A 10410-nucleotide genomic window follows, 5' to 3' on the forward strand; every position below is an offset into this window, starting at 1 on the left:
ACTGCTTGCACTGTTTCCAACACCCTGTTTACCCACCAACCTTTGCTCTCCTGGCTCCAAACATCTCTACAAGCCTCCCTAAAACGGCATTCGCTAAAATAGCAATGAGTTATCTGTCAAAATCCAAAGGATTTGCTTTATTCATTAATTTTCTGAACTCTGACACATCGGACACTTCTGTTAACTTCCTTTGAGGATATGTTTCTTCTATCTTCTAGGATAACCCTCATTCTGATTCCTTTCCACTCCCTGACCAAGTCTCCAACCCTTTCTTTCCCCAACCCTTTCTTAAATTCTTCATATACCTCTTCAATAAAAATCAATATTCTAATGTACATTCACTTACATTTTATTTATTCTGAGATTTATGCAATGAAATTGATTTCTCATTTTAAAAACAAATCTACCAATCAAAATTCTAGCTGTACAGCAAACAAACAAAGCAAAACCTGAAAGCAGGAGCAGAAACAGTTCTTTGAACACCAATGTTCACTGCAGCCCTGTTCATAATATCCAAAAGTTAGAAGCCACCTAAATACCAACAACATATTATTTAATAAAAACGTAATATATACTAACAGTGGGACAACATTTAGCCAGAAATAAAATCAAAGGCTTTAAAAATGCTACAACATAGATGAATGCTGTCTGCGGTCGGATAATATCTATCTGCATACTAGGAAATCTGCTTAATACAATTATTATTCAAATTTAAACATCAATTACTAAAACTAGTGATGAAGAAATTACATTCTACCAAATACTTAAATCTAAAATTGATAAAGTATGCAATCAATCTGCACTGTTAATTATTGATTGAAATGTAAAAGTTGGAATCAAAGAAGATGAAACCGTAGCTGGAATTTATGGCCTCAGTGATAGGAAAGAAGCTATAGAATGCATGGTAGAATTTTGCAAAGCCAACAAATTATTCATTATCAATACCTTTTTTCAACAACAAATGGTAACTGTACACACTAACCTTACTAGACAGAATCCCCTGGAATAAGATTGACTACATCTGTGGGAAAAAAAAGACTATGGAGAAGCTCAGTATTAGCAGCCAATATACAAGTTTAAGTTGAAGCTGAGGACAATTAAAACAAGCCCACAAGAGTCAAAATACACCATTGAGTCTATCTCATCTGAATTTTGAGAGCATATCAAAAAAGATTCTACATCCTGAACACTAATAATAGAAGGCATAATAAGCTGTGGAATTATGTGAATACCATTATACTACATATGAAGAAAGCAAAGTGAAGATCAAAGTGAATGGCAGAAAAAAATCCTGAAACTAGATCTTTTTTTTCTTTTTTCTTGGCTGTAATCTTTTTTAAAAAAGGTTTATTGACACTGAATTCACGTATCATACAATTCATAGTTCAATCATATAAAGAAGAATTGTATAATAATTGCCACCATCAATTTTAGAACATTTTCTTCTTCCTTGTACTCACTGTTATCCATGTAATGATTTTTTTAATTGTGGGAAAACATACACAAGAAAAAATTCTCCAATTCAACAACTTCTACACGTATAATCCAGTGCCATTAATTATCCTTCGTGTTGTGCAACCATTATTGATATCCTTTTCCAAATTATTCCACTGTAACTAACATAAACTGAGTACCCCCTAAGTAAAAGCCCTTCCTCCTTCACCAATTATAACCACTGGTCAACTTTGGTTTGTTTGTTTTTGCTTTGCTTTGTTTAATAGTTTTCTTGATATAAAATTCACATAGCATACACTCTATAGTTAAGTTATTTTTTAAAAGAGTTGTGTATTTATATATATCACCAAAATGTATTATAATGAAATGGGCAAAAACCTAATGTTTGAAATCCAAAAAGGAAGAACATGCTTATCATAAGCTGAAAGAACAAAAGGGGGGGAAAAAGTCAAGTTGAAATATTGATGTATTCTATGACCAAGATATCAAACAATGCAGAAAGCATCAAACATTGCTGAAAGGAATACACAGAAGCACTGTACCATGAAGTCAACATTCAACTACTTCAAAAGATAGCATATGATCAGAACTGAAGGTACTGAAGAAAGATGTGCAAGCTGTACTGAGAGCATTAGCAAAAACCAAGATATCAGGAATTGATGTAATACCAATTGAAATATTTCAACAAACTGATGAAACAGGGAAAGCACTCACTCACCTATGCCAAGATATTTGGAAGACAACTCTCTGGCCAATCATTTGGAACCGTTCCCAAAAAAAGTGATCCAAGAGAATGTGGAAATCACTAAACAATATCATTAATATCACATGCAAGTAAAATTTTGTTGAAGATAATTCAGCAGCTGTTGCAGCAATACATTTAAAATAAGCTGCCAGAAATTCAGGCTAGATTCTGAAAAGGGTAAGAACAAGTAATATCTTTGCTGACATCAGATAAATCTTAAATCAAAGCAGAGAATACTAGAATGGTGTTTTCTTATGTTTTATTCACTAATCAAAGGCCTTCTGTTATGTGGATCAAAGCAAACTATAGACAGAAGTGAGAATAATAATTCCAAAATAATTGTGCTCATGCAGAAACTTTACACGGTCCAAGGGGCAGTCTTTGAAACTGAATAATTGAATATGCATGGTTTAAAATTAGGAAAGGTATACTTTAAGGTGTGCTTTTGTACCATCCTTATCTAATTTGTATGCTGATCAAATCATCTGGGAAGCTGGACTCTATGTAGAAGAATGTGACATCAGGTTTGGAGGAAGGCTTATTAATAACCTGCAACATGCAGATGACACAACTTGCTTTCTGAAAATTAAGAGGACTTGCTGATGAAGGTAAAGGAATGAAGACTTCAATATGGATTGCAACTTTATTTAAAGAAAACCAAAATCCTCACAACTGGGCCAATAGATAGCATCACGATGAATGGAGAAAAGATTGAAGTTGTCAATGATTTAACCTTGTTTGGATCTACAGTGAATGCTCATGGAAGCATCCATCAAAGAATTGAACGATGCATATCATTTGGTAAATCTGCTGCAGAAGACTTCTTTAGAAGAGCAAGGCTGTCACGTTCAAGACTAAGGTGAGCCTGATCCAACCCATGGTATTTTCAGTACTAACCTCATGTGCATGTTAACATTGTTGAAAGTTGAACATTGAATGAGGAAGACTGAAGAATCAAGGCATTTGAAATATGGTGCTTGTGAAGAATCATGAAAGTATCACGGGCTGCCAAAAGAACAAACAAATCCATTTGGGAGAAGTAGAGCCTTAATATTCCTCAGAAGTGAGGATGTTTACATGATATCAGGAGAAACCATTCTCTGGAAAAGTACATCATGCTTGGTAAAGCAGACAGTTAGTTACGAAGAAGAAGACCCTCAGATGGACAGTGGCTGAAAGGATGGGCTTAAGTATAGCAACCATTGTGAGGATGGGGTCTGATTGGGTAATGCTACATTCTGTTGTACATAAGGCCGCTACTGCTTGGAACCAGCTAGAGGGCACCTCGCAAAACAGCAACGTCAAGTAAGGGTGAGAGGGGAAAAGACTGCTTAGGAAGGACTACGTTTCTGATAATGATGGTGAAATCATTTGAAAACCAATTGTGATTAGTACACAAGTTAATGATTATAATCAATGTCAGTGAATTGTACTTGTAAAAAATATTGAATTGGGCATTTTTATATACATAGATTTATATGTATTCTATCAACACAAGGAAATTTAAAAAATATTTTTCAAATAGATCTTAACATTTATTTGAGCAGATTTAGCCTGTGCAAAGTATACAGTGAATTGTACTTGTAAAAAATATTGAATTGGGCATTTTTATATACATAGATTTATATGTATTCTATCAACACAAGGAAATTTAAAAAATATTTTTCAAATAGATCTTAACATTTATTTGAGCAGATTTAGCCTGTGCAAAGTATACAGTGAATTGTACTTGTAAAAAATATTGAATTGGGCATTTTTATATACATAGATTTATATGTATTCTATCAACACAAGGAAATTTAAAAAATATTTTTCAAATAGATCTTAACATTTATTTGAGCAGATTTAGCCTGTGCAAAGTATACAGTGAATTGTACTTGTAAAAAATATTGAATTGGGCATTTTTATATACATAGATTTATATGTATTCTATCAACACAAGGAAATTTAAAAAATATTTTTCAAATAGATCTTAACATTTATTTGAACAGATTTAGCCTGTGCAAAGTATTCCTAAGTGTTGCTTCAGAAGGCTAGCATGATCATTAGAAAAACACAATGTGAACCAGCTGCTACTGAGCAGACTCTGATTCATGTTTATCCCTTGGGTGGCAGAGTAGACTTGTCCTCCCTCAGGTTTGACAATAAGTGATTTTTTCAAAAGTAGACGTTAGGACGTTCTTTTAAAGGATAAAGAGTTGAACTCAAATATTCAACATTTTGGTTAAGAGTCAAGCTAGTGCATTAACCATTTTCACACACACACACACACACACACATACACACACACACACAGACCTCAAATGAAATCTACAGAAAAAATATTTGTTGTAAGGAATACAGTATGAGAAATGTGCTACCTGATGTCTCGCCTCACATTGTCTCCTAGACATTTATCTTACTGCTGTTCTATGAAAGTGAATATGCCAACTTGATTTGAAGGGAAAAAAAGGTTTGGTAAACGTATGGGAACCGATGGTGCAGTGTAGTGGAGAAGGTAGAAAGTGACTGATTTTTCACTCCACTTTGAAGTTCTTTTTTTGTTTGTTTTGGGGATTTTTTAGGACAAAATAAGTATTTTTATTTTTTAGGCAATGAATGAAATTCTTAAAGAATGGAATAAAAACGATCACACTTAATGAGCTAAAAGTATCTAAACACACCTCCCACTTCACATAATTTTTTAAGTTACTGTAAATTTTTCAGAAGAAAAATGAAATGATCAACATCAAATAAGCTAGCATCTTTACTTTCTTTCAAATGACTGATATTGATATTTTTAAATTAGAAAACATCCTTTAAAAATTCAAGAAAATGTTTCTACTTTTAAGAAATATTTTACTACTTAAAAGGTTCTGCCCTAGGTCTCTGCCCACACAGAGTGACTTTGCTGATTTTATTAAGAAATAATGAATTATTTATTCAGAGCTAGCCAAAACAAGTACTCCCGGTTATCACTTATCAACATGACTAGATTCCAAAGTTCAGGCCATTATGCAAAGATGGAAGATGACCACATGAGATCACAAACTAGAGAATGACTACATTATTACATAACTGTCAAAACTTGTCAACACATAGTGGCAGACCACTGAGAATCATGGCCCTGGCAAGCAGACTCATAAACGTAACCATCATGACATCTGTTGATCTCGCCTGGTACCATGACATTTATTACTGGTTGGCATATTTTTCTAATGCACAAAATAGTTATGTTTTTTCTGCTATTGTTATAAATGCAAAATGCTGGATAATAAGATCGTCACTAAGTGAACTCACTCACTCTCTAAAATTAGTCAATTCTGACTTATAGAAGTTCAGTATATCTGCAAAGTGAATTGAAACTCCAGAACTCTAGCTGGAGCTCCAGGTGCCTCAGACAGGGAATACAAAGTGGAGGAGTGGAGACCATGTGGTGGGTGATGTAGCAATGCAGCAAGGTTCTGTCTGTAACAGTTATTCAACATATCTTATAGAGCCTTGTTTCTTTAGACATATCCTTGAAAGTGAAAGTAAAATAATCAAAATACTATGCTAGTGTTGACGTTTTCACTTAATGTCTAAAAGATATGGCAACCCTTAGTTCAAAGTAAAGCTAAATGGCACTTTGAGTTACTGATGTCTTTTCTAAAGTGTGTTGGGAAGTTGTATTTGTTTTGTAAAATCCTGGTTTTGCCATTATTAGTACTAGGTGCTATTGAGTCTATCCTGAATCACAGTGACAGTCATGTACCATCCTCACAATCACTGCTCTGTTTGAGCCCATTTTTATAGCCACGATGTCAATCCATTTCATTAAGGGTCTTCCGCTTTTACACTGACCCTCTGCTTTACCAAGAATGATGCCCTTCTCTTTCTTGCCTTCTTTTAGTTCCTCTTTCTATTATTTTTCTCATTTCTCCTGTTCCTAATTTTTGCTTTTTGTATTTTTTAATTTTCTCTTCCTTTGTTTATTCCATGACCCTTTTTTAGTTATTGATTTTTTGCTTGATGTTGTTTGCCTGATTTCCACTGCCTTCTTTTTTCTTTTTACTGTTGCTTGTTTTTATTTTCTTCTCTTGCTTTATTTTTATTATCTTGTCCAGCCCAATGGGAGACAGCAACCATCTGCACAATCCAACAACCACACTGTTGGACAGGGCCACTCTGATCATTGAGCGACAGCAGCCAACATCAGCCTACCCTCAACCTACCCTCAACTGTGCTAAATTAACAGGGAACACAGAAATGTACACACACTCACATTCTCTATCAGACTCACCAGGAGACAGTGGGGAGGCCTGAAATCACACCAAGACACAATCATCAATTAAATACTGATCCTACAATTAAATACTGATCCCACAATGTGATACCTTATCGTTGTTTTGATTTGCATCTCCCAGATAGGTAGTGATTTGGAGCATTTCCTCATGGGTTTGTCATCCCTTGCGAATTATTTATTCATGTCCTTTGGCCACCTTTCAGTGGAATCATTTGGTTTGTTTTCTTATTGGGGTGTGACAGAATTCTATAGATTAGTCCCTTGTCCATTGTGCTATCGCTAAAGATCTTTTCCCAGTCTGAGGACTCTTGTTTTACGTCTTTGATGAAGTCTCTTGTACACAAGTGTTTTGTTTTTAATAGGTCTTGGTCATCTATTTTGTCTTCTACTTTGTGTGTTTCCTTTATTATATTTGGTAGTCTGTGTATGTCCTGCAATAGGACCCTTAAATTTGTCCCTGTTTCTCATTGATGATTCTTGTAGTTCTTGGGTTTACACTTATAACTCTAATCCATCTTGAGTTTGTTTTTGTGAAAGGGCAAGGCATGCACCCTATTTCATTCTTCTATAGATGGGGATTCAATTTTTCCAGCAGTATTTGTTGAAGAGGGTGTCCCTTTATCATTTAATGATTTTTAGGTCTTTTGTTGAAAATCAATTGCCTGTAGATGGGTGCTTTTATTTCTGGATTCTCTCTTCTTTTCCATTTGTCTATATATCTATCATTGTACCAGTACCAAGCTGTTTTGACTTCTGTGGCTGCGTAGTAGGTTTTGAGGTCAGGAAATTCAAAGCCCCTGCTTTGTTCTTTTGGAGAAGTTCTATGCCCATCCTGGGCCTTTTCCTTCTCCATAGGAAGTAAGTTGGTAATAAAAGTTTCCACTTTTTCAGAGAATGAAGTTGGGATTTGGATTGTATTTTTAGATTGCTTTAGGTAGTACTGATATTTTCACAATATTAAGTCTTCCCACCCATGAACATGAGATAGTTTTCAACTTGTGTAGGTATCTTAATTTTTTGCAATAATATTCTGTAGTTTTCTTTTTTTCTTTGATGAGTTTTATTCATATATATCTCATCTTTGTGCAGCTATTGTAAATGGTATTCCCATTTTGATGTCTTTTTCATAGCTTTCATTGATTTCTGCTTGTTAGTCTTGTATCCTGCTACTTTATCAATCTCTCAATTGCTTCCAACAGTCTTTTCCTAAAGTCCTTGGGGGCTCACTCTATATAAAATTGTATCATCTACAGATAGTGAGATATTCACTTCTGATTTGCCCAATTGTATTCCCTTGATTTCTTTCTGTTGTCTAATGGTTTTAGATTATTCAACAGCAAGATGTTGAACAAGAGTTTTGATAGGGGGAATCCCTGTCTAGTTCCCATTTGGGGGAAAATTGTTTCAGTCTTTCCCCACTGAGTGTGATGTTGGCCGTTGGGTTTTCATATATGGCCTTTATTATGTTCAGTAATTTACCTTCTATTCCTATTTTATTGTGCTATTAGAAATAAGCTTTGATGTTGTCAATATTAAATGTGTTGACTGCTGCTTCCAGGAGCTTTGTTTGTGTATGAAAATAAAATTCCTGAAAATTTCAAGTCTTTCTCCATGTATAATGATTTTGCTTACTGGGACGGTTGTGAGAATTTTGTTTATATTGATTTCTAATACATATTGAAGGCTGTTTACTCTGATCTTCATCACTACACCCTTCAAGTCCTCTTGACATTCCACCCCACTCCCCAACCAAATCCACTCATGTTTCATGAGAAAAACGAGCCTCAGAACAAGACTCAGACATGGCACAATTTTTTGAATCATTACACTTAGAATTCTCATAACTATTATTAAAATGTTAAGGTCACTAAGGGAAAAAAGTGTTACTATGTAACATGAAATGGATAATGTAAATCAGAAGGTGGAAACTCTACAAAAGAACCAAAAGGGGATTCTAGAAATATATATTTTTTAACTGAGAAAAATGTCTTAGTTGGTCTCGCCAGATTTTAGACTACTCGGCTAGTAACTGAAATGCTGTATGGCAGAGAAGTTGTGGAAGAAAGGCCTAGTCAACTACTTCCAAAAGCATCAGCCATTGAAAATGTCACGGAGCACAGTTCTATTCGGACATATATGAGGTCACTAGGGTTTGAAGTCCATTGGCAATTTTTCATTGGCAACTTTTTTGGGTGGACTTTATGGTAGACTTAACATGATCAAAGAAAGAATCAATGACTTTGAGATGAGTTTAAAGTGGAAATAAAACTCACCTCAAGAAGTAAGTTAAACTATCTAAGCATTGTAAAAGTTTGCTGAAGATCATCCAAAAACAGTTGCAGCAGTATATGGACAGTGAGCTGCAGAGGTTCAGGCTGGGTTCAGAAGAGGTCATGAAACAAGAGATAGCATTGCTGATGTCAGATGGATCTTGGCTGACAGCAAAGAATTCTATAAAGATGTTTACTTGTGTTTTATTGAGTATGCCGAGACATTTGACTATGTGGATCATAACAAACTATTGACAGCCTTGAGAAGAATGAGAACTTGAGAGCCCAGTACCTGGAGAAGGACATCATGCTTGGTAAGGTGGCGTGATGGTGAAAAAAGGAAGGCCCTGTGATTTCCCCCAATGACACAGTACCCGTAACAACACGCTCAAATATAAAAACAGTTATGATGATATTTTGTTTTGTTCTGCAGCATTCTGTTGCATATAGGATTTCTATAATTTAGAACTGACTTTATGGCACCTAATAACAGTATATTAACTTATGTTTCTTTAGAAAATTAGACTAGAAATACATTATGTTTCTGATTGAATGACAATATAAAAACAATTATATAATTATTGTTTTCAGATTATTGTCACTAGAAACATAAAAGGTGAATACAATTATGATAGATGGGACACTAGTCATTCAGATATATTTTGTCAACGTAGCACACAAAATATATAGCAGAAGCCACACTTACTGCAATGAAGTCAATTCGAATTCATATCATAATGATTTAATTGGGAGGGTTAGAAAGTGTATTATTTATTTGCATAGCATTTTGAACCATTTTTTAGCATCTTTGAATTGTCATTTTTTTCACTGAATGTGTCACATTCTTCCTGTTGTATCCCTTACCCTTGTCAATTTGCTACTTGAATCCTGTCTGTGATTAAGGGATAGTTGTCAAATATTGGGATGAACAGCTTTTATTGATGGCCTGGGCTTCTTGGACCCCAGCATTTCACATCACTCCAGTCAGGGTTCAATTTCAGTCCAGCTGTTCATGTTCGAGCATTTAGGTAACTTGTTTCCAACTATTCATGACACTGAACTATTGAAGGTCAAGTTAATGCTACATGAAATTTTTAATATAATGCCAGGGAAAGAATGGTTCAGTGGTTTCTCGTGGTTATTAGCTTTCCCTATCTGCATTCACGGAAATTGATATTTGAGTTCACATTACATATGAGGTCTTATGCTGCCACAGAAGTGGCTAAGATATGGCCTTAGTCTTCAAGGAATTATCAAGGCCATAATTGTTGTATTGGAATCACCTTGGAAGTGTATTATTTTTTAAATTTTGTCTTTCAGCCTCCAGACTTAAGTGAGATGGGGCCTAGATACCAAAATGTCTTAAAGGTTCAGAGGTAATTATAATTGCCTATTAAATACATAGTACAGTGAACCCTCGTTTATCGCGGTTAATCGGTTCTAGACCCTACCGTGATAAATGAAATTCCGCGAAGTAGGATTCCCTATTTGTAAATCAAATATTTTCATAGTTAGAGCATAGAGGACATGAAAAAACACCCTTTAGTCACCATTACACTCATATTACCCTGTGGACGCCATTACAAGATGGAGCCGGACCGCGCCCGCATTGTCAGAGCTAAGCTGTAAACAAGCTTGTTGCGCATGCGCTGCCAGCCGCTCGCTACGCATTATCA

The sequence above is a fragment of the Echinops telfairi genome, unplaced genomic scaffold (genome assembly GCF_000313985.2).
Source record: "Echinops telfairi isolate 266 unplaced genomic scaffold, ASM31398v2 ScPeMD7_7469;HRSCAF=8507_0, whole genome shotgun sequence".
NCBI classification, from domain to species: Eukaryota; Metazoa; Chordata; class Mammalia; order Afrosoricida; family Tenrecidae; genus Echinops; species Echinops telfairi.